Genomic DNA, 22836 nt, shown 5'->3' on the forward strand with positions numbered 1-22836 from the left:
ATAGAGTTGTTTCTTAGAGTCCTAGAGTTAGAATTCAGAAGTTGTTTAAAACTGCACTACAGATACAGTGCTGAGAAAGACTTTGTTACTTCTTTTGTGTTTGACATGACATGCAAATGTCTTGCCAATCACAGAATGGCTACCCGCATTTGCCCTAGAAGAGATATTGCACTAACAGCACAATAGTCAGCACTTCATCCTGTGACAGGTAGGAGAAGCCTCTCTGGCTGCAAAATTGTTGGGAAATTATCTGTATGCACTGCTAACCAGTGCTAAAGTGCTTGTGCTCTCTCTCTAAAACATGGCAAAATCGGCCTACACCTGATTGCCACATTGGATTTAATTATAAGTCTCTAGTATATGGTGCTACCTGGTCCCAGGGCATGTAAATTAAATGCTACTAGTGATCCTGCAGCACTCATTGCTCCACCCACTTTAAAACTGGTCTGAGGATCAGATCAGGTGGGGAAGAAAATACCACAGAGGTCAATGACGATGAAATGTGATGGGATTTTGAGGTCTGAGATTGTAGGGGGCCAAGTGAGTCATAATCAACGTTCCTGTTTTAAATTGTGTTGGTTGTTCATGCCTGCTGAATATCTGTGTAAATTAAATAAAAAAGATTTCAACAAAAAAAAACTATCTCAGGCCTGGCACTGCAGCCCGTAGTGCAGTTTTAAACTGCCATTTCGATCAGGCAAAATACATGTTTTGACAGGTCTAAACCTTCCTTTTTATTAAATATAAGTCACCCTTTAGACAGGCCCTAAAGACCCATAAGGCAGGGTGCATGGTATCTAAAACGTAGAACATGTGGGTTTAAGTTTACATGTCTGGCATTGAAAAACTCCTAAATATGTTTTTCTCTACTTTAAGGTCTATCTCTCTCATTGGATAACACAGGGTTGGTTACCTCATTACATGTAATAAGTACTAATGTTTGATTGGGAGTAGGTAAACATCATGTTTAGACTCAAATTAATTGTGATTTAAAATCCCCGTTAATGGTAAAAATGGATTTTAAGTAACATTTCTCAAAATGCCACTTTTAGAAAGTTGGCATTTTCTTACTTAACCATTTGGTGCCTGGTGCTAGTGTCTTGGGTCAAATAATTGCAAAAGGCTGTGCTGTTAGGGTTTGTGTATTCATGCCAATCAGTGAGACAAAGGGGACTGGGTGTAAGCAGAATGGACCATCCTGCAAGGATGGATGGGGCGGAGCTATTCCTTGCTCCACTCACACTCCACATGTCTTGCCTCCAGCACACTAAGGAATCTGCCACTAGTCTTGTCACCCCAAACTTCTTGGAGCCTTGGAAGGGGAAGGGGTGGGGGCAGGGGGGAGCAAAAAGGAAGAACTTTCCAGACCAGTTGTGGGGTAGTCCATTTGCATCAAGACTGTCACCCACGATGACCACCATCGCTAAGCTCTGAAGAACCCGATCCTTTGCGCTACAGTGACCGCCAGCGATGACTCGCCTTGCAAGATCTGCACTTCATGCTACATTGATGACAACCCATGGTGACAACCAACGTGAAGCTACAGCAACAACCGTCTCCTACGCCCAATGAGATATTTGTTCTGCAGCGAAGACCTCCATGATATCAGGCTTGGTCTTCATGCTACAGAGACTACCAGCCATGACGATCTCCCTGCTCCTCACAGCCTCCTGTTATGTTATGTTATGTTATGTTATGTTATTGGTCTCTTATATAGCACGTGACTCACCCAGAGGCATCTCAGCGCTTACTTAGGCTGAAAGAAACGGGAGGAAAAATTGAGTATCAAAGTCGAAGAAGATTAGAATAAGAAGGCCTTGAGTTGCTTCCTGAAGACCAGATAGGAGGAGCATTTACATAAAGCCTCAGGGAGAGAATTCCAATATTTAGGGGCAATATATGAAAAGGCTTTGCCCCCCAAACAAGTGCATCGGATGCGAGGAATCTTCAACTATGCCATTACGTTTGATCTCAGGTTATGGCAGGAGATCTGTTTACAGAGTTTCTTTTGCAAGTAACCAGGACCTGTACCATTAATGGCTTTAAAAGTGAAACAGCAGACCTTGAAGAATGATCTCTTTTTCACTAAGAGCCAGTGAAGCTCTCTGAGCAGTGGAAGTGATGGTGATCCTGGGGGGTGATTTAAGACCATCCTTGCCGCAGTATTTTGGATGAATTGAAGTTTTGCTACCAGAGTTTGCCCCACTTCGGCCAGTAGAGCAATCCCATAGTCCAAACGACTCCCCACCATCGCCTGGACCACCGTTCTGCGATGTTTCGCTGGTAAGTATGGGATAATTCTACAAAGTAGACGAAGACTATAATAGTAGCAAGAGCTTGTGATGTTTTTGATATTATCCTTCATAGTCAATTTGTCATCCAAGTATATTCCCAAACTCTTCACTGAGGGTGAGGGGTTGGGAGCTCTCCCCAACTGGGCAGGCCACCAATCGGCCATATTGAGATTATTAGTTCTTCCCAGAAGTGTAAGCTCCATTTTCCCTGGATTGAGTTGGAGACAGCATTCTGTCATTCAGTTTGAGATGGCCATCATTCCAGTCGAAAATTGCAGTCTCTCCTCATTAGGATTCGATCCCATGGGGAAAATCAGCTGAGTGTGGTCTGCATACGATATAATCTCGAACCCGAAAGGTCGAACAATCTTGGCCAGTGGAGCCATATATACGTTAAAGAGAGTAGGGCTCAAGCAGGAGCCCTGTGGTACTCCCTTATCTAGCCGGAATTTTTGAGACCTAAAAGGGCCCAGCATGACCGTTTGCCCTCTGTTCGTTTTTAGCCAATTCAGGGCAATGTCCTCAACACCACATTCCTGTAACCTCTCTAACAGCAATCGATGGGAGACAGAATCGAAAGCTGCGGAAAGGTCTAAGAGGAGAAGTATTGCGGAGCCACCCTCGTCCAGGGATTGTCTTATTGAGACCGTGACCGCCAATAAGGCGGTCTCGGTACTAAAGCCCGGCCGAAAGCCTGGTTGTGAGGGATCCAGAAGGTTATTCATCTTCGAATAGTGACTCAATTGTTTGTTTAAATGTGCTTCCAATATCTTCACCAATAGGGGTAGCAAGGATATTGTTTTTTTAATTTTCAAGACTTGAGGATCTGCTGTCGGTTTTTTAACACCTTCCATGATCATGACGAGCTGAGCTCCTCATGAGGCACGGTGCTCCGGTGCTCATGACGAGCTCAGCTCCTCATGAGCCGTGGAACGCTCACACATGGGCTCACACATGAGCTCGTCATGAGCTTGGGAGCGCTGTGCGCGCCCCCCTACCCCCCAGCACAGCGGGGGAATTACCCCCCGCAGCGAAGGGGTTAAGAATTGGTCGGACATATGCTTCCTTCCAGACTGTTGAAATAAAGCCTGTTACAGTGGAGGAATTGAGAATTTCCTGGATTGATGGAGCACAAATGGAAGAGAGAAGAGCCATTGTATTAGGGGAGCATATGTCACTCGGAGATCCCGATTTTGCTGTCTGAAGTTGATGTTTTATATCCTCCAATGAAATAGTTTCGAAGTGCTTAAGATGACAACCCTGCACTAGAGTGGCGACATCAGCGACCCCAGTAGATCTAATATAATCAGAGCTGCTGGTAGGAAAACTGTCATAAATTAGTGAGATTTTATTTTGAAAATATGTTGCTAAAGCGTCACAGAGCTCCTGTGTTTCTAGAGATGATTGTTTACAAGCAGGGGGGAATAATCATGCTAAATATCAACCCTCCCTGCTCCCGTTAGAGAAGGAGCCGAAAAGCACTCCGATACCTTGGGGTGGAGTTTCCGTGATGTTAATTTCCGTAAGGTGGCCGACGTGCGTGCACATGCTAATTCACAAGCCATCGCCAAAATCCATAAGGTGGGCACCATGCATGTCCCTTGCTAATACACAAGTCATCACCGAAAGAAACAAGCATTGGCATAGCCAATAGGTTTCGCTTAGGGGAAATTATAAATATTTACTTATGCAGCACAATATCCTTGGTGCAACAACATTAATTGTTGCATGGTTAAACACTTATGAGGCCCCAAAGGCGAGACCTATTGGCAATGCCAATGCTTATTTGTTTTTTTATAAGGACACGCAGTGCTATCAGGCTCTGGCTGCCACTTAGAGGTAGAGAGAGAGAGGTGTGTAGAGAGAGAGGGGTGTGTAGAGAGAGAGAGGTGTGTAGAGAGAGAGAGGTGTGTAGAGAGAGAGAGGTGTGTAGAGAGAGAGAGGTGTGTAGAGAGATGTGTGTAGAGAGAGGTGGGTAGAGAGAGGGGTAGAGAGAGAGGGGTAGAGAGTGAGGGGTAGAAAGAGGTATAGAGAGAGAGGGGTAGAGATAGAGGGGTAGAGAAAGGTGAAGAGAAAGGTGTAGAGAGAGAGGGGTAGAGAGAGGGGTGTAGAGCGAGAAAGAGGTAGAGAGAGGGGTGTAGAGAGCGAGAGGTAGAAAGAGAGCGGTAGAGCGAGAGAGAGGTAGAGAGAGGTAGAGAGAGAGGTAGAGAGGTAGAGAGAGAGGTAGAGAGAGAGAGGTAGAGAGTGGTAAAGAGAGAGAGAGGTAGAGAGAGAGAGGTGGAGAGAGGTAGAGAGAGAGAGAGAGGGTGGAGGAATTTATAATAGGTCCTTCAACAAAGACACCTGCAAAGAGAAACGCATGACAGAGATCTTTAATAGGCTACAAAAAAACGATATGATAATAAATATTTATTTCGATCAGTATGATAATTACTTAAAAGTAATCTCCCTAAATAACCTCAATGAACATACCTTCACCTACGATAACAATTATCTCGTGTTCCTAGCTTCCAAATTTAGTACCCTACAGAGATGGAATATAAATAATTCCTCCACGCAATTAGATTCTCCCGAACTGTGTTGCACCCGGAACCGGAAAGCTTCCATTATTGTAGTGTTCTTTGTTACAATATTCTGCTAGGTCCTGACGCTTGGAATTCATGTTAAGCTCTTGAATTCTCTGAGGTTAAAATGCAAATTTTCCTAAAATACAGTACCTTTAAACGGCAAACACTAGTGCCTTCCTCAAAATCGGGAGGTAGGACCACAATAGTATACTTTTACATACTCTTACAAGCCTTTGTAAATTAGCTCCAAAACACTTAAAATTTGATTTTTCTGGTAATATTCGTATTCAGTTAGTATAAATAGAAAGAGCTGTGCCCTCGGCACTTTTACTAAGAGGATGCTGGACAATTCGGGGTCGATTCACTAAGACCCCTATATGGGCTGAAAGCATTTGTAAGCCATGGAGCCTGCATTTCGGGGTTTATTTAGGTTCTTAGGGGATGTAAATTTCACCTCTTCCTCAATAAGGAGGTGGAGACATCTACATAGCAGATGTTCAAATAATGACATTCAGGCCTCAGTAAATGAAAGAAGTGTGACTGCCCTTTCCTCTCTTTCACGGTTCAGGATACAAACTTTACATTACTCGACATTTTGCTTGAGACCTTGTGGACTCTGGATCTAATTAGTGTACATTTAGAAAAACATAATGCTTGACATCGCAAGAGTGTTCAATTTTCCTAGGTTTATGCATCATAACTCATCCAAGTCGGGTTATTAATTGCATTAAGGGTCTTGTAGTCAAGGTTAACCAAAATCAAGACTACACGCCTTAGAATGCAATTTAAAAACCTGGGTTGGATTAGCTACTCGTTAAGGACCTGTAAAACTTGAGAGCACTGCATAAAATGTAAACTCATTGATGAATAACCTACCTATGCGTGTGCCGTGCAACTTCAAGCCATCACTCGTAAATCAGGGCCTGTCAATGATATTGTAATATTGACTGAAGGTGCTGTCAATGAGGCAAAATGATAGCCCAATTAAGTAACTTGGCCAATTAAAAAAAATCTAGAATAGTGTTCAGTATCAGTTGGGAGCTACTTGGATCACAGTATGATGGGCTTACCTGCTGGGACTGTTTCCTTGTTTCTGAATTTTTACATTTCCTTTTTCATTTCTAAAAGAAAAAAAAACATTTACTGGATTTAGATTTTTTTTAAAGCCAACGATGTACGCATTCCTTGCACTGATAGAGAAGGTGTCGATAATACCTCAGAAAATAAACATCGTAGGGCGTAAAATACTAATTGCAGAAAGCAACATACGAGGAAAACGCATACAAATGGCTTTGGTGGGACGTAACAGACAGAAATAACACGCATGTATATAACAATTTAAATATTGTTTCTGCAAAGCAGCAAACGAATACGTTTCAAAATGTAAATCATAATACCCTGGTTTATCACCGGTGAACATGGCTTTCTCACGTTTAGAAATCAAATTCTGCTCTCTAATCGTGTCATCAATACACGAAGACAACAAACTCTTCTTTTTAAAAACCTACTAATAGTCCTAAAGGAAATACTTGGCATACAGCTAGAAACTGCGATAATTTAATTTTTCGCTCAATAATCAGGAACATCATATAATGTAACTGACTTCCATATGAGGTCATTCTAGAGCAATTACAAACCATGAATATAACCCAAAGTACGTATCGTATTTTATGGACAAATGTAGCCTCTTCGAGGAAGCATAATTGCTCAATGTTCTCTGTGCGATGCAGTGAGTCTGTATGTCAACTATCCGTTGAATTAAACGCAAATGCAAGATTAGTTTCTTTTAAAATAAATGACCCCAAGTATTGGACTACAAGGGTTCAGAGGAGATTAACAATTGAGCCGATTCCTTTTACCTTACTTTGTCCATAAAAAACTTTCCTTGTCATGATCTTTACCATTTAAAAATATGATGCTCAATTGCCCGTTGTTTGTGTCCAAAGTGTTCGGGAGTGGCCGAAATCTAACATTTTGGATTATGCACAGCATAGAAATAAATGTTCACTTCTTCCTCCCATCGCACCCTGTCTTTGTTTTCTTGCAGACTTTTCTTCTCTTCTTCTGTTGTGAAGTGAGTAAAAGGCAATGTGTTAAATCTCAATTAGAAACACTATAAGTAAAGGTTAGACAGGATGCCAGCGTGTAAAGTTCTTGTACATCAATGGTTCATTGTTCCATTGTTTGTATTAATAATTGTTGCTCCACCATCCTGCTGGAAATCAATGCCTGTGAGAACAAGCAAAATAAAATCCATTCTTATTATCAGTAGTCATTTCTCTTCAAAAATCTTCCACTATGTCTTCATCCACTTCTGCAACCCAGTCAGGCCTCTCCTGAGGTAAGCCCACCTCCCAGACAGACACTATGGGCCTGGTTACGATGCGGTTAGGAAATCTTCCTGATCGAATTGGTTTGGAAATGTTTTCCGACCGACTCAGATCATGGGAGTCCGACCGACCGAGTATGATGCATCCGCATGCTTCCAGATACGATTTGGTTGGACTTCCATTGACTTTTATGGGAGCCTATGTTCCTAACTGCATTGTAATCTGGCCCTCAGTTGGGAAGACACATTCCTGATCCGATTCGGAAGGAGCAAATGCTGTTAGGAGGCCTTCCTAACCGCATCGTAATCGGGCCCTAGGTGGAAATGCTTTCCTTACCGCATCTTAATCACGCCCTTAATTGTACTACTTCACCTTCCATAAAAAGAATCCCATCTCCTTACATATAATAGCCCAGAATTAACAAAATACTCACTAGAAGGCTGCCAACTATTCAGAACTTGGCAGCCAAAATCACTTTCAACCTCCCATGGCATACTCACATCACACCACATCTGAAGGAGCTCCACTGGATCCCCATTGACAAGCAAGCACAATTCAAACTTTCCACCCACATTTTCAAAGCACTACATAACACTGGCGCAGCATACCTCAACAATTACATCTGCTTTCACAAACTTTCCAGACTCCACTCATCCAGAATCCTACTTGCACAAATCCTATGCATACAGAAAACCAGATCTGGAGGTCAAGCCTTCTATATCGCTCCTAACGCATGGAAAGACCTGCCGCTACACATAGGAGCCTCCTCCTCATTTCTTGGATTCCGCAGGAAGCTAGAGACCTGGCTTTTTGAGTAGTCACACTAGGCCCTAGATGTACCTAAACTCACAGCTGCTCAGCTCCAGGATACCCTCCAGAGTGATAGTGTCCTCTACAAATCTGCATTACATAACATAACATTCTCAAACTGCACTTTGTAGGGCGGTTTGTAGTAATACAAAACTTATTACAAAATGTACGTTTTGCCTCTACTTATATGAGCTGTGTTCCCTGCGCTGACTACGGAAATGCCACACATGTAAGTATAGATGTTAGGAGTAAATGTGGGAGGTATACAGCGGAGTGGGTTGGAAATGGGACAGACATACTACTAAGGGAGGATTAGAGTTGTGTAAGAGGGGTTTGAGGATGGTTAGGGAGGAGTTTGGGGGGGACATCACCTACCGAAACAGGAGTTAGCCAATTGTATTATGCCAGGGGTGGAGGCATGTGACTTGCACTTTTGTAGCAAGTTTACATTCAGAGTTTGTCAATACTGAAAGTAGTAAACTTACTTCAAAGTTTAAACTTACTAAAAACAGTCACGTACCTGTGGAGGATAAAGGACCAGCTGCCTAGAAAGCATACTGTTTTGTCTGTTAGGCTTTCCTGGCCCTGTAGTGTATGAATGTAGGATTATGTTGTTTCATTTACCTTTCCCTTTTCTTTTTTTAGATTATATTTTATTAATTTTAACGAGGTTCTGCCTTGGTTGTTCCTCGACCACTCTCTGGATTTAGTGACTAGAGGAGTAAAGAGGCAGCAGAGTGGGGAGAGGAAGCAGGTCTTAAGCTACCGCCCAAAAGCAACTTTGCTAATGAGGACAGGAGATAGTGTAGGCACACAGGTAAGTTTCCTAGTGGCCAGTTTTTTTTTAAGTTAACAAAAAATAAAACAAGGGTGATTGAATGGTTTTAAATTATTTAAAGCTTTTCCTTCAGTTCCAAGTCAATGTCTGATATGACCAATTGATGGTTGTTATTTCAACCGCATCATGTTTGTGTTTTTTCATTATAAGATGGCCTTTATTTCACTAATTTATTGTCAGTAGGGATTGAAAGATGGAGGGTGGGTGTGCTACCAAGGGGCACATCTGAAGAATGATTCTCTGAGGAATTAGAGAGTGGTAGGAGCAGCTATCAAAACTTCTCTTATACGGCACCTGTATTAGAACATTCTAAGACATCCAAGGCCAACCGTTTTTCAGCGCATTGTACCTGAAACGGTGTTCAAAGCCTTAGCAGTTGAAAAGGCCAAGAGAACGGAGGAGAGGCAACATCTCAGAATGGAGTCTTCCTCATCCTGATCCTTCACTCCAGAGAAAACAGAGGGAAGCACTGGTCAAGACAAGAGATAGGTCAGATTGTTTAGCATCTGCGGGAGAATAGTGGGTTCATTTCAGTAGAGATAAAAGAGAATTAATACAACATATCTCTTTCTTCAATGTGTAAGACCTTCAGGGCCATCTCTCCCATTGCATGAGGAAGTTTGTACTCCCTGGGAACCCCAGGACATTGCTGGAGCTGGCCCTACGCGGTGGCGGTCCCTAGGGCCATAGAGGGCTCCAGGAGGGGGGCTAGGTGGCCCCCCTCCCAATGTGAAAATAGCCCTGGGAGGTGAGGGTCCCTGGGGTTAGGGGTCCGCAACAGACCCCCTCCCTTAATTAAAATTGCCCTGGGGAGGTGGTGGTCCCCGGGGCAGTGTGGGGAGGGGCAGGAGCCCCCGACACTTAAGTAATTCAAATTTAAGCTCCTGGGAGTGGCGGTAACCAGGCTAGCGGGGATGTGTGCCCCCTACTCCTAATTTAACATTAGCCGGGCTCGGGAGATGATGGTCCCCGCGGTCAATATCAGGAGCCATGGGGGGGAGGGCCTTCTGTGACCCCTCCTCAAAATTAGCAATCGAATTTGCCCCCAGGACCTGGATCAACTGCAGGGCATATCTATAAACAAGCACAAGAGACCATGCTTGTTTTTTTTTCAATGTTGCCGCAAATTCACTGATCTACCTGTGATTTTGCAGCAAAATTGAGAAAAAATGCTTTTTGGCCCTGGCAAGGTCCCTTTGGGACCCCACCACCAGGACTAGGGTGTCAGGGTATTACTACCCTTCCCCCTTCCCTTTGTTTTATTCTTTTATTTTTGTTGCAAAATGGCTGCCAACACTTCCAACACTGCCAACACTTCATGGTTGAAGTTTGGCAGCCATTCAGATCTCAACATAAGATCTTTCAGATCCGTGGAGGGTTTGCGTCCCCAGATATCTATATTTATTATTTTCTTAATAACTCCTCAACTACTCAACGGATTTACACCATATCAAAAAGGGTTCTTTCTGGACCAACAGCTACCTCTCTGCCAACTTTGGTGTAATTCTTTCTGTTCAGCAGTTCGGGCTGTAGTTGCATGGGAAACAAACTTTTTTTGTTACCCCGTTTTACTCGGTCCCCAATCGACAGATTTTCCGATGTTGTCCATGCACAAGTAGAAACAGGAGGGAACTTATTGTGGAATATTTCATGAAAATTTGTCAAATAGCGCCAAAGTTATAATTAAGTCAAAAATCAAGTTTCCTATGAAAACTAGGTAATAACTATAACTACCTACTGGCAAATGTATTTGTACTTGTCTAGGTGATAGGTGTCAGCTTTTTTAAATGGGAGAGGGCACAAACTAAAGTTATATTATTATTTTGGCACTGGTCATGGGTATATATATATATTTATATATATATATATATATAGATATATAGAGAGAGAGATATTTATATATATATATATATAAATATAGCTGTATATATATAGATGGGAGTGTGTATATATATATATAAATATCGATAGATAGATAGAGACACATATATCTATATCTATATATATTTGTTTTTTTCACTGAAAAAACTAATATTACATCACTTATGACATGATCAGTGACATCACCGAGACATCGCTGAAGACATCTCAAATGACTTCACTGATTACATCATCCAGTGACTGTGAGTGTTTTTAAAAGATTTGAGTGTTAGATTATTTACCAGGGTGTATTGGTGAGTCAGTGGGTATATGAGTGCCTGATTTGATGATTCAGTGGATGTGTGACTAACTGCATAAGTTAGTGAGTACCTGTGTGTGGGGCTGTATGGATGATTGTGTGTATAGTTGTGTCGGTCGGTGAGTTAGTGCATGTGTCAGTGGTATATGGGTGAGTAACTGCATATGTGTAAGGCAGTAAAGGTGAATGATGTGGTACATGAATAACTGTATGAGTGAGTGAGTGAATGTAAGGGTGAATGCGTGCTGGTGTCAGTGACTGTATTGGTGAGTGAGTATGCATTAGTATCTGTATGAGTGAGTGAGTGTACGTAACTGTATGGGTGAGTGGCTGTGTGATTGTATGGGTGAGTGAGTAGGTGTGTGAGTATCTCTATCGGTGACTCTGTGTGAGTGGCTGCATGGGTTAATAAGTTAAAGAAAACACACCAATTGTTTTTGTTATACATAGGAGGTGAGCTGCACTGCCCCTCTCCTGGGCCGATTTTGGTCCAGGGCACTCCATCCCCCGTGGCCTGGCCACACTACTGGGTGCCCTGGTCCCACCCAGGGACCGTGGGGGAGCCTGAAGGCCCCCACGGTCCTTGCTGGCTCCCTGCCTCTGTGGGAGCTGGCATTGCTTTTGGACAGAGGGAGATGTTAACATGCAGCGCCATCTGTCAAAAGCCATCTGCTCCGCTTCGTGCAACCGATAGCATTTTCAATGCTCTTGCTTCCACGAAGCAGAGCTGTGTTTTCTATGGCTTAGTGGAAGCAGTGCTCCCGCCAAGCCCTAGCAAACTGGAGCCAACCCTGGGGAGGTGGTGGTCCCCAGGGCCATGTAGGGCCTTTCTTCAAATTGACCCCAGGGAGGTGGGTGTTCCCAGGGCTAGGGGTCTACAGCAGACCCCCTTAATTATTCTATTTGTGCCCGGGGAGGAGGCAGTTCCCAGGGCCACAGTGGGGGCCCTACGGCCTCCCCTGAATTATTTTTAAAAAAAAACAGTGTGCCCCGAGGAGGATGTGGTCCCTGGGGCAGCGGAGAGGGGTACAGGAGCCCCCGCTGTAATATTAAATCTAGCAGTGGGGAGGTTGTGGTCCCAGTGGCTGCAGGGGGCCACATGGCTTACCACATTTCACTATTTCTTTCCCCGGGGAGGTGGCAGTCCCCCGGGGCTGCTTGCCCCGGGGACCTGGCCCACCCGAGGGCCTAGATTAAACGAATCGCGGGAGACCGCGTTTCATTTTTTAAAATATTTTTTGGCAGGAGCCGCAGATCCAATATGACTACCGCTGAATTATTATTATTATTATTTTATAGAGCTTTTTGGCCCTCTGGGGTCCCTGTGTGACCATCCTAAGATGTTCAGGGTGTTTCTAACTTGCCCATTTTTCTTTTTTTTTTAAACGTTTTTTCCTGTGACTTGGTTCAACTGAGTCACATGAGGGCTGCAGACACTTCCTGGTTTTAAGTGTTGGCTGCCAATCAGAACGCAGGCATTGGATCATGCGGGGTCATGGATCCACTGCGGCTTCAGTTGTATATCTAAAAATATCTTTGAATTTTTCCGCGACTACTGAACTGATTTAAACCATTTAACAAAAAGGATGCTTTCTGGACTAAGAGCTACCTTTCTGCAAAATTTGGTGTCATTCTGTTCAGCAGTTCGGACTGTAGTTGTGTCTAAAGTTTTCTATCGAAAGTAGCATTGGGGAAAATGCATTTTTGGACCCCCCCCTTTTTCTCAGCACCCGTTTGGAGGATCACAAGAAAAGTTTCAAGACAGCAGCTGCATTGACTGGCAAATTAGTTTTGACAATTTCGCGAAGATTTGTAAAACGACACTAAAGTTTCTGGCAAATAAAATATGCTCTTCCTATGCAAACTACATCCACCAGTAGGTAATATATGAATATATATTAAGTACGCTGGGTTTCACACGCTAACTTGACAAAGGCTGTAACAGCTGAAACGCGTTGTTTTGCACAATCATATATATATATATATATATATATATATATGTATATATATATATATATATATATATATATATATATATATATATATATCTCGCTACCAAAACCACCAGCCTGCTGCACACTCGAGCGGGTGCTCTTTTAGGCGGGGGTGTACCCGCCAAACATATAAAGCTCCCAAGTTCTTTTGATGTTCAATATCCAGAAAAAGAAACAGCACTCGTAGGGGGGGGGGGGGAGGGTTTCCAATGCCAACAAACTTTATTGGCAACCCAGAAACCAACAAGACGCGTTTCGGCACTCGGCCTTCGTCAATTGTGATACAATGCCGCGCCGCCATTGCGATTTAAATACACATCATTCGGTTCTAGCATGTTCAACAATAAGCATGAAAAGAGGACTTCGTAATTTTAAAGCCATCGCCATTTTGGAACGTACAAACGCTGTAAAACATGCAGTGAGAAAGTAAATACTTTCATCCATCGTTTGTATCATTTTAACAAAACGTATATAACTGCATATTAATGTGTCTCCACATAATTCAGCCCTTGATGGGCATTTGTACTTTAACATAGTTAATACGGCCCACAGATGGGCAACATACATTGCTAAATATGCCGAATCAAATCCATAATCCATCTGTTTAAAAAGACTAAGAATGAAATTAAAGAAAAAACATTTCCTATATTTCAAAGAAAAAGTTTACTCAAACAAATAACAGGAATAATTCTAAAACAGGCTTCTAGTTTCATGCCCCCAACATCATTTGATGCTATTGACACCTTTTCAGATGCCGTTATAAAAGATCAGGGGAGATTAAAACACGATATACAATATCATGAGAAACCTAATAACTGTACTAAAAAACAACTCATGGCATTCAACAAACTGTGCGATGATTCCTCACTTGTCTGTAAACCTTCAGACAAAGGAGGGAATATTATGGTCTTGAAAAAACAGATGATATTGAAACCCTAACCCTAACGGCCGACTTGGAAACTCTGGGATTGGTTCAGCTGGTAAAGGCACCCACACATGAGGCCGGTCACACGTTAGATGGCATCTTTTCTAATATAGAAGAGATAACAGTACACGATATAATCCCCCTTATCTGGTCCGACCATCATGCCATTGTTTGTACTATTCTCACTGGTCAGGCTTCCATACCCAAACAGGTTCCTTTAAGCCAAGAGTCTTTTAGAGTTTGGAAGGACATTGATAACGCGGCTCTTAGAGCGTTGCTGATCAGTTCTCGTCCTACTATTTCCGCAGACTCTAACACGGCTGCGAAACAATTTTCCATCTGGTTAGGCAGTGCGATGGATGCACTAGTGCCGCTCAAGTCTATATCTAGAAATAGAAAGGTGCCTTCCGCACCATGGTTCACAGAAAACTTAAGAAAGCAAAAACAAGTCTGTAGGAACCACAAAAGAAATTGGCGAAGGTCCCACGATAGGGAAAGTAAACTGCTATATAAAGAGACACTGGTCATCTACAAAAAGATGATTAATGAGGCTAAAAAGAAGTTTTTGGGGGAACAAATTGACAACGCGAAAAATTCTAGTATACAACTGTACGAGGTGGTGAAACAACCGGCTGGGAAACCTCCAGACCTGGTTCCACCTCCCTTCCAGGCGCTCTGTGAGGCTTTGGCGAATTTCTTTCTGTTGAAAGTAAATGATATTTACTCCGAGTTCTCAGCCATTGACAAACCCACTACCCCTGCACCTATTTCCCTTAGTGAACACCGTGACTGCTCACTAGTTCAATTTAAAGAAACACAGGAGGATCAAATAGTTGACATCATTAAACTCATAAAAACTGGTTCAGCCCTAGACCCTTGTCCTCCTAAGATCTTTCCCCCAGTAATGGATTTGATAAGTGAAATCATTACGCAAGTCTGTAATGGGATGTTTAAATCAGGGATCTTCCCGGACGGGTTAAAGAACACTCTACTAAAACCTCTTCTCTAAAAGCCCTGTCTAGATAAGGACGTGTTGAAGAATTACAGACCCATCGCCAGCCTGCCGTTTCTAGCCAAGGTGGCTGAGAGAGTGATGAACGATCAACTGTCAGACTATATTGAACAAAATAAATTGCTTGATGACTCACAGTTTGGGTTTCGTAAACTGCACGGCACAGAGACCGCGCTTATTAAAGCCGCCGATGATATCAGAGTCATCAGAGACCAAGGGGGTACGGCGGTACTTGTACTACTGGATTTGTCCGCGGCATTCGACACGGTCAATCACTCCATTTTGATTGGCCGTGTCGTAAATTTGGGCATTCAATCCAGAGCCAAGGGCCTGCTTGCCTCCTTTCTGTCTGGTAGAACACAGGCTGTAACACTGGGACCATTTAAATCGGCCGATTTGGCTTTACCCTGTGGGGTTCCCCAAGGCTCATCCCTAAGTCCGACACTTTTTAATATCTATGCGTCGGACGTTGCCAGAGTTATTAAAACTTACCGGATGAGCCTCACCACATATGCCGATGACACCCAGTTGGTGCTAGCCGTCAATAATGAGGGAGAAAAGGTGGCGGTACGATTCCAAGAAGGCATGCTGGCAATCAAAGACTGGATGGCCTGCAATTGCTTAAGGCTCACTTCCGAGAAGACGGAGGTGATAATTTTCGGGAAACTTTCACCTATGTGGTCATCAGTCTGGTGGTCTCCATCACTCGGAGTTCTACCAACCCCCGTTCAGAAGGTCAGGAACCTGGGGATAATCTTTGACAAAAAACTGAATTTTGTCAGCCCTGCAAATCAGACAGCCTCCTCAGCATTTCATAAGGTCAGGCTTATAAGAAAAATAATTCCATTCCTCCCAGAAAGTGACGGGAAAACTGTGGTGAGTTTACTGGTACTGTCATTTTTAGATTACTGTAACGGTTTATTTGCAAATGCTCAATCCCGGGTGGTCGCCAAATTACAACTGATCCAGAATGCGGCGGCAAGACTGCTCTCGGGGACCCCCAAATTTAAACCGATTAAGCAAGTAATCAGGAATTAAAAATCAGATCAGATTCAAAACTTTATGTCTTACTTTTAAAGCTCTTCATCATCTCGGGCCGGAGTTTCTCAAAGAGAAGCTTATTGTTTATCGCCCCACCAGACAATTAGGATCTATAAACTCGTATCAACTGGTGGTACCGCGGACTAGGACTGTTACGTGGGGAGACAGATGTTTTACCAACACTGCGGCCAGAGTCTGGAACTCCCTTCCGCTGGTGATTAGATCAACACCTTCATTGCTCCAGTTTAGGAAATTGTTGAAGACCTGGTTGTTTGACCAGTAATCTCCCTCTGACCTCATCACTTTTTAGAATCTGATACTGTTCCCATTGAAACACTAAGCTGAGTTATAGCGCCAAGACGCCTACAGGCATTCGCTGCGCTTTATAAATTGTAAAAATAAATAAATAAATAAATACACAAATATTTATTGTGCAAAATAATGCGTTTAAGCCTGGACGGCCTTTGTCAAGTTAGCGTGTGAAACCCAACGTTCCTAATAAAAACATCTGACATTATTATGGACATAGAAGAAACATTGCATACCTTGTAACAGTCCATCCCAAAATCACTGCATTTTCTCAACATGATTAATTCTCAGTTGAATAATTATTGCAAAACATAACAACATGTTCTTATTGATTTGCATTGTTTGGCAAAATTAGTTTCTCTTCATATCGACTTTTGTTTTCAACATCTATACAAAACATCCATTAGATTTATAATTCTTGTGGTCAAGGGTAGCCAACAATTTCTTTTGTTTCACCCTATAGAAACTGCACCAAGTGACAAAATTATAACCACAAATTAAATGATCTTGAAACAGTATAAATGATTGATACTCGTCTATCCATGTCTCTCTAAAATCAAGAATTTGATCTGATTCCTTATACTGTCATCATATATATTGAACCACCATGTATTAATTTATCTAATATCATACGAATGCCCCAATAGATGTCATGGACATTAATTCATTTTTGTATCAATGCTGCTGAGCAAGTGCCCCAATGAATTATCAAAAATAATTGGGCAAGTGCCCCTTAATATCAGATTCAGATCATAATTAAATGTGGTGTGATTCAAGTGTCATATAGCAATAGATTACAGAAAAATCCAAATATCTACTTGAAAACTCATAGCAGAATATGAATAATACATAGGTTACCGCAGAGACAGCTAAATACAGTCCTATAGGTGTTGCCAATTCCTCCTTCCCATTCATGCCAAATGCCATCCTAGTATATAGATCAATTATATATGATACGATCTATTTCAAGGAATTTTAGATGTCTAATGTCTCTATTGTGTGTATTGTAAAAGTGTCTAGCCACAGGTTAACTGAAATCCAGATTGGTTATGGGCCTTTGGAGCTCTAAAATACACTTCTTTAATTGCTGTTTAGTACTGCCTACGTATCTGAGGCCACATGGGCATCCCACAATGTAAATTACAAACTCAATGGTGCAGGTGATAAACGTACGAATCTGTCTGTCCTTCCCATATCGGGTCATAAAACTCCTGCAATCATGACTGTTTACTCGGTTTACATGAATTACACTTATAAAAACCCTCCCTTGATAGTAACCAGGTTGTGGGGGGCTCAGTCGTTTGAAAGCTGTGTACTAACTTGTCTTTGATTGAGCTCGCTCTTCTGTAGGTGACCATAGGGGCAACTCCACACTTTTCCCAATCACCGGGTCAGCTCGAATTGTCCATCGACGAGCTCTTTGGATAAGCCAGGCAAATATATTACAGCAGGTGCGGAAGTGACTCTTTAGAATGAGGCCCTAGGTGTGCGCTGATAATTGTGTACACAGATGGACCAGATGATGAACGGGTCTTGTACTAGAATTGCGGTTAGATTCCCTGGGCTATTGATGGTGCTAGATACAGGTTCAATCTAAGAAGCCCCTGACCAAACATCGATCACGCTCTTTCAGAACCCTCTGAGCATGGCACATTTATGGGATCCAGATCCCGATTTACCACACTTACAGGTTAATTCTGAATTGTATAGGAGGTCAGTATTTGTCAATTGAATAGGAAATATCCCCACCTTAAAATGTATCCAACCCTATCTGTATGGGCCATTGAATAATGGAGATTCTACCAGATCAGATTCAATTAACACAATCTGTCCACCAACATAATATATGAGTGCTTTCTGTTAATTCTGCATTAAATTTGTATGGGAATTGTCCTGCGTGGTAAGTTTAAGAAATTCAAAGGACTGGTTGCAAAAAATCAGCTCTCTTCATCATGCCTACCAGCAAGGTATTATACGATTCCTGCAAAGGGTTCTGGGTATCCTTTACTGCTTGTTTTCGAATGTTATAGAAGCTCAGTGATTAAGCTGACAGAATATTTTGAAAGTTATTTCCGTTTTTCTGCCACTCATACTGTTAAGATCATTACTTTCTGAGTGTCCTTACTTTCCAGTTGAAACTATTATTTACACATGACTAGGAGACAACAAAAAGTGGGCAGACTGAGCCACCTGTTCAATAGCAGCCACACAGACACCTAACTACTCATAGTGACATGGTGGAACTTTAGTACAGAGATACCAGCTGGCTGGAATCTACCTCACCGGCCCATATCTCTACACCAAAGTTGGGCCATTGCACGTTTTGCTCGAAAATGGAGAATAACTGCTTGGACGCATAGTTACCATGCCCTTTAAAGGACATTTTTCCATATTTTAGCGAAAAAAACGCTGACATTGCTGGAAAGTGTAAGCAAGGGTGCCAGTGGGGAATGCAAAAATGGGGCTGCAGGAGTATTGGGTACACTTTTGCCTGTCCGGGGAGCATTTTCTATTCCTCTGGACTGCTGCAGTGAGTGGGCATGGGCCGGGCAATGCTGCTGTGAGCAGTCCTTGCATCTACAGCAAATTTATCAGGTCCGGAATTATTGGGTATTTTTAAATCCTATAATTCTGAGCCCAGAGAATCTTAATTGTGATTTGGAACCCTTTGCCTAAAGTTATCACTCCGCTTGCAATACCCCAACTAATAATTAGGGCCCTAGTGTCCTGCTCACATAGTCTGCAGGGCACACCGTAGCTACGTTTCCCCCTTCAGTTATCTGCATGGCCCCCTTTCCCTCTCCTTTCATAGCAGATGGAGGTGGTACTCACGGGATGGGGTTGGCACTAATTGTGAAGGGCAGCCGGACCCAGCATAGAGTAGAGGTTCGTGAAAGGGACAATCACCCAGTGTTTATGGCGCAATATTATCTAGCTATGTATCAGTATGGCATGCCAACAAATAATTGTTGGCTTTTCAGTCCCTACATTTATGGGTGAAATATGATTATGGAATAGTTAAAATAAGCAGTTTACTGCATAATGTTTTCGTAAAGGACTATTGTACTCATGTTAGAGGCAATGGAATGAACTGAAACAGTACCAGAAGGAAATACGTTCTTAACGTTTTTCTTGATTAAACACAGTCCATAGCTTTTCCATTTCAATTTTTATTTAAGGTGTCAACTCTTTGCTACAAAGACATATGAGGTGATTTTATACTTAAACTAAAAATGCTCAAAATAGCACAAAGAGTTACTGTTTGCAAGATTTAAATGCCTAGGGAAATAACACCTTGTATCCAGACAACTAGATTGCTTGTAATGTAATCCATCATTTTTGCCGGGTTTAATTTCTGTACCCCAACTGTCCGAACGAGTTGTGAAGTATAATAATTTATGAACCACTTAATGTGCCCGTAGGTAATACAAATGTTTATGTTTCCTTTCACCAGATGGCATCAGAATACCAACCCGAGAATCAAGAGAAGTGCCTTGGAAACAACAGGGAAATAGAGTAATACATTTGTAACATATTTCATTGTGAACAAAAGATTTATTTTTGCAGATCGACAGATTACTTCCATGATTCCTTTAACATATGTTTTTGTATCATGTCAAGACAGTTTGCAGTTCTAGAATCTGCTCATCGCTATAACCGCCAGTAGAATAAATGCTCGCATTTGAGGAATAATATCATCCTGCCAAAAGTGATACACTTGTACCGTTCATTCAGTCAGAAAACTACTGTTTATACTGCTTCATTTAGAGACTTCAAGGAATATTTTGTTGATGCTGGCGTGTCCAAGACTCAAGCCAGAGTCTGCTTTGCAGCTCTAGTTGTTGTTACTTGATATCTTTAATGCTTATGCAATTAAAAAAATGTTTGATCAAAAAAAGAAACTGAAGATTTACATTCATAAATGGAATGCCAGGGGCACATTCCACCCTTGAAGTCAAAATGAAGATATTGCATGACAAGTTTCCTTGCCCTTTGTCTTTACAAGACAATGTATTTTTCAGCAGAAGCCGTTATATTTACAACACTTTTGGCTAAGATTTTTTTCTTTCTGTGGAAAACAAACATCTGTGAGTTAAGACACCTGGAGGAATTGAGTGTTAATTTGTATTGACATATATTGGGTAATGCCATTCTTTCTTTGTACATTAAATGTATAAAACATTCCACTTAACGTGCAATATGTACATATTGTAAATAACAGATATGAGTAATAAATAAAGTGTTTGATATATTACGATTGGCTTGGTTGTATGTTTGCCACCAAAAAAGGGTCTGGTACAAACGTTGAAAATATTGGTTAAAATGTACACCTACATTGAATTGACTTATATTTTTAACAACTATGGAGGCATCCAAAGGTACAAGGCTATTTAAAACTCATGTACTATCCACTCCCTGTCATCATTACAATAACAGTAATATGGGTATCAGCTCAGAGCCTTACTACTCTGCCACGTGACCAGGATAGGCCTGGTAAGAAACGCCACCATTTACATTCGGACGTTTCTTAAGTTGCTTTCTCTTTTACACACAATGAATTTTAACATAAATTTGCGTGTGTGACTATGCAGGATAATATTCACTGAATCCGCGTTGTTTACACTTCCACCTTGTAGGCAAACTATCACAACACCTTGAACATCCAGTACAAGGGATACATTTTACTGCACAAATTTCATTATTGTTATTGTCCAGTAGGCGACGAAGCTATCAAACTAGAATAAAAATTTGCGGCATGAAAGGGGTTTCAACATAGCCATGTGGGTGCTTTTTATTATATATACAGAACCACTTCCTTGTTTAAGGGAGAGGCGCACTCGCTGACTCTACGAGGTCACTGCTTGTCAAAATTCCAGCCCAGTTGATTCCTGCTTACCAACACGAGGGATGTCCACCTCCACACCTAGACGAACAGCTTGATGACACTTATCCGCATGTAATGGGGAGTTAGAACACCCGGCAGGGATTTACCATATCACCTACCCTAGGCAAGACTAGGTTAGGGAGTGCTAGGTAGGATACACAGTACTTATATGCCTGTATATATTCACTTATATAGCACAATGGTGGAATTGTTTATCTGTTTCACTTTTTTCATAATGCTAATTATTATATTCTGTTTCATTCTACTGATTAATACAGCACACATATTATATGCAAGAATCACAATGCTTCAATAAATATTATAATGCCTGCTGAGAACTTCTTGTGTATTTCTTTAGGTATGAACAAGAGTCCAAATGAAAGGGTTCTGGATCTGTTACCCCAATTTCCTTGGGAGATCAGTGTTGTTGTGTTCTAAGGACGCACACATATTCGTAACCCTGTAACACTAGGGGTTCAGATGGTGCATTGTGGACTAGTGGGGATTGAGGACAACATATCCTGAGGCTGTGCATAGATTCAGTCTGGCACAATCCTGATATTTATGTTGTCCAACAAATGCACAGTTTTACCAGAGAGGTATAAGCCGTATGACAACCCTGCTACTCTACGTCACTCTGCACTGCTCATATGATATTCACCAATCCCCCAATGCACATCAAAAAAGATAGCATAGCTTTTCCTGTGCTCAGTAACAACTTTCACAACAGACCTGTCTTCAAACCTTACTTTTTACTCTCCTCATCAGAAATATTGCAATATGATCACCAACCATCAGCACAGACCAATCCTACTTTCCTAGTCCTCTGCTATCTGCAAACCTGTTCATCTTGCTTAACACTCACCATTAACATTTCTGTCCTTCCCTTTAGAGCCTTTTAAATATGGACCTGGTGCCCTAACTAGGAGATCCAACATAAATCCACTTCGATCATAATCTCACAAACAACTGCCTTGTACACACCTACTCGAACAGAATACCTGGTCTCAGAACAATAAATGAACAGTTGTCGAACCATACAATACATATTTGAGAAAAAGTCTGGAATCACAAAAACCCTAGTTTGACTGCCGGAAATTCACCTACTAAGGGGCTGATAGACAATAGTATTCATGTGTATGGAATGTAGTTCCACAGAGGTACTCTTATGTACTCTTACAGTGGCACCCAAGCATCAGATTCTCTATAGTTAAAGTGCAATGATGGCACAGTTGATTCTATAAGTACTTTTTGTATTCGAGTGTTCTCTGAATGTTCTCATTTTAGATGGTTTGGGGCCAATGCACAAAGACATCTGTGAGTACGTAAAATAGAACTACATGCATACTTTTAATGAACACATATGCCTTTGAGAATCAGCCCCACAGAATTTACGGCTACACTTTAGAGAAGCCTCTAACTTCCATGGAATTATCAAACAATTCTAGGACGACTTCTGGAAAGCTGTGTCTGTTGCAGATATTCACACACAGAGTCATTTACTCCTGAGAAATACACATTTATACATTTTGATGTACATTAAAAAATATCACTATACCAAGCCCTAGCACCTGCCATCTCTTTTTTGTGATGGTGAAAATATACTTTCTTAAGGAGAAACCTTTTTTGCTCCACCTCCATCAATATGGGCA

At 41.8% G+C, this 22836-nt stretch overlaps 1 protein-coding gene across 1 annotated transcript in view; it reads left to right on the forward strand.

The window, feature by feature from the left end:
- ALKAL2 (ALK and LTK ligand 2) overlaps window positions 1–20554 on the forward strand; it is a 288764-nt gene extending 268210 nt beyond the window's left edge. Inside the window, exon 6 of the mRNA XM_078646793.1 lies at window positions 19754–20554. The gene's annotated coding sequence lies outside the window, so the exon portion shown is untranslated. The remainder of the gene's footprint in view (window positions 1–19753) is intronic.
- The last annotated feature ends 2282 nt before the right edge of the window (window positions 20555–22836 follow it).

The sequence above is a fragment of the Lissotriton helveticus genome, chromosome 6 (genome assembly GCF_964261635.1).
Source record: "Lissotriton helveticus chromosome 6, aLisHel1.1, whole genome shotgun sequence".
NCBI classification, from domain to species: Eukaryota; Metazoa; Chordata; class Amphibia; order Caudata; family Salamandridae; genus Lissotriton; species Lissotriton helveticus.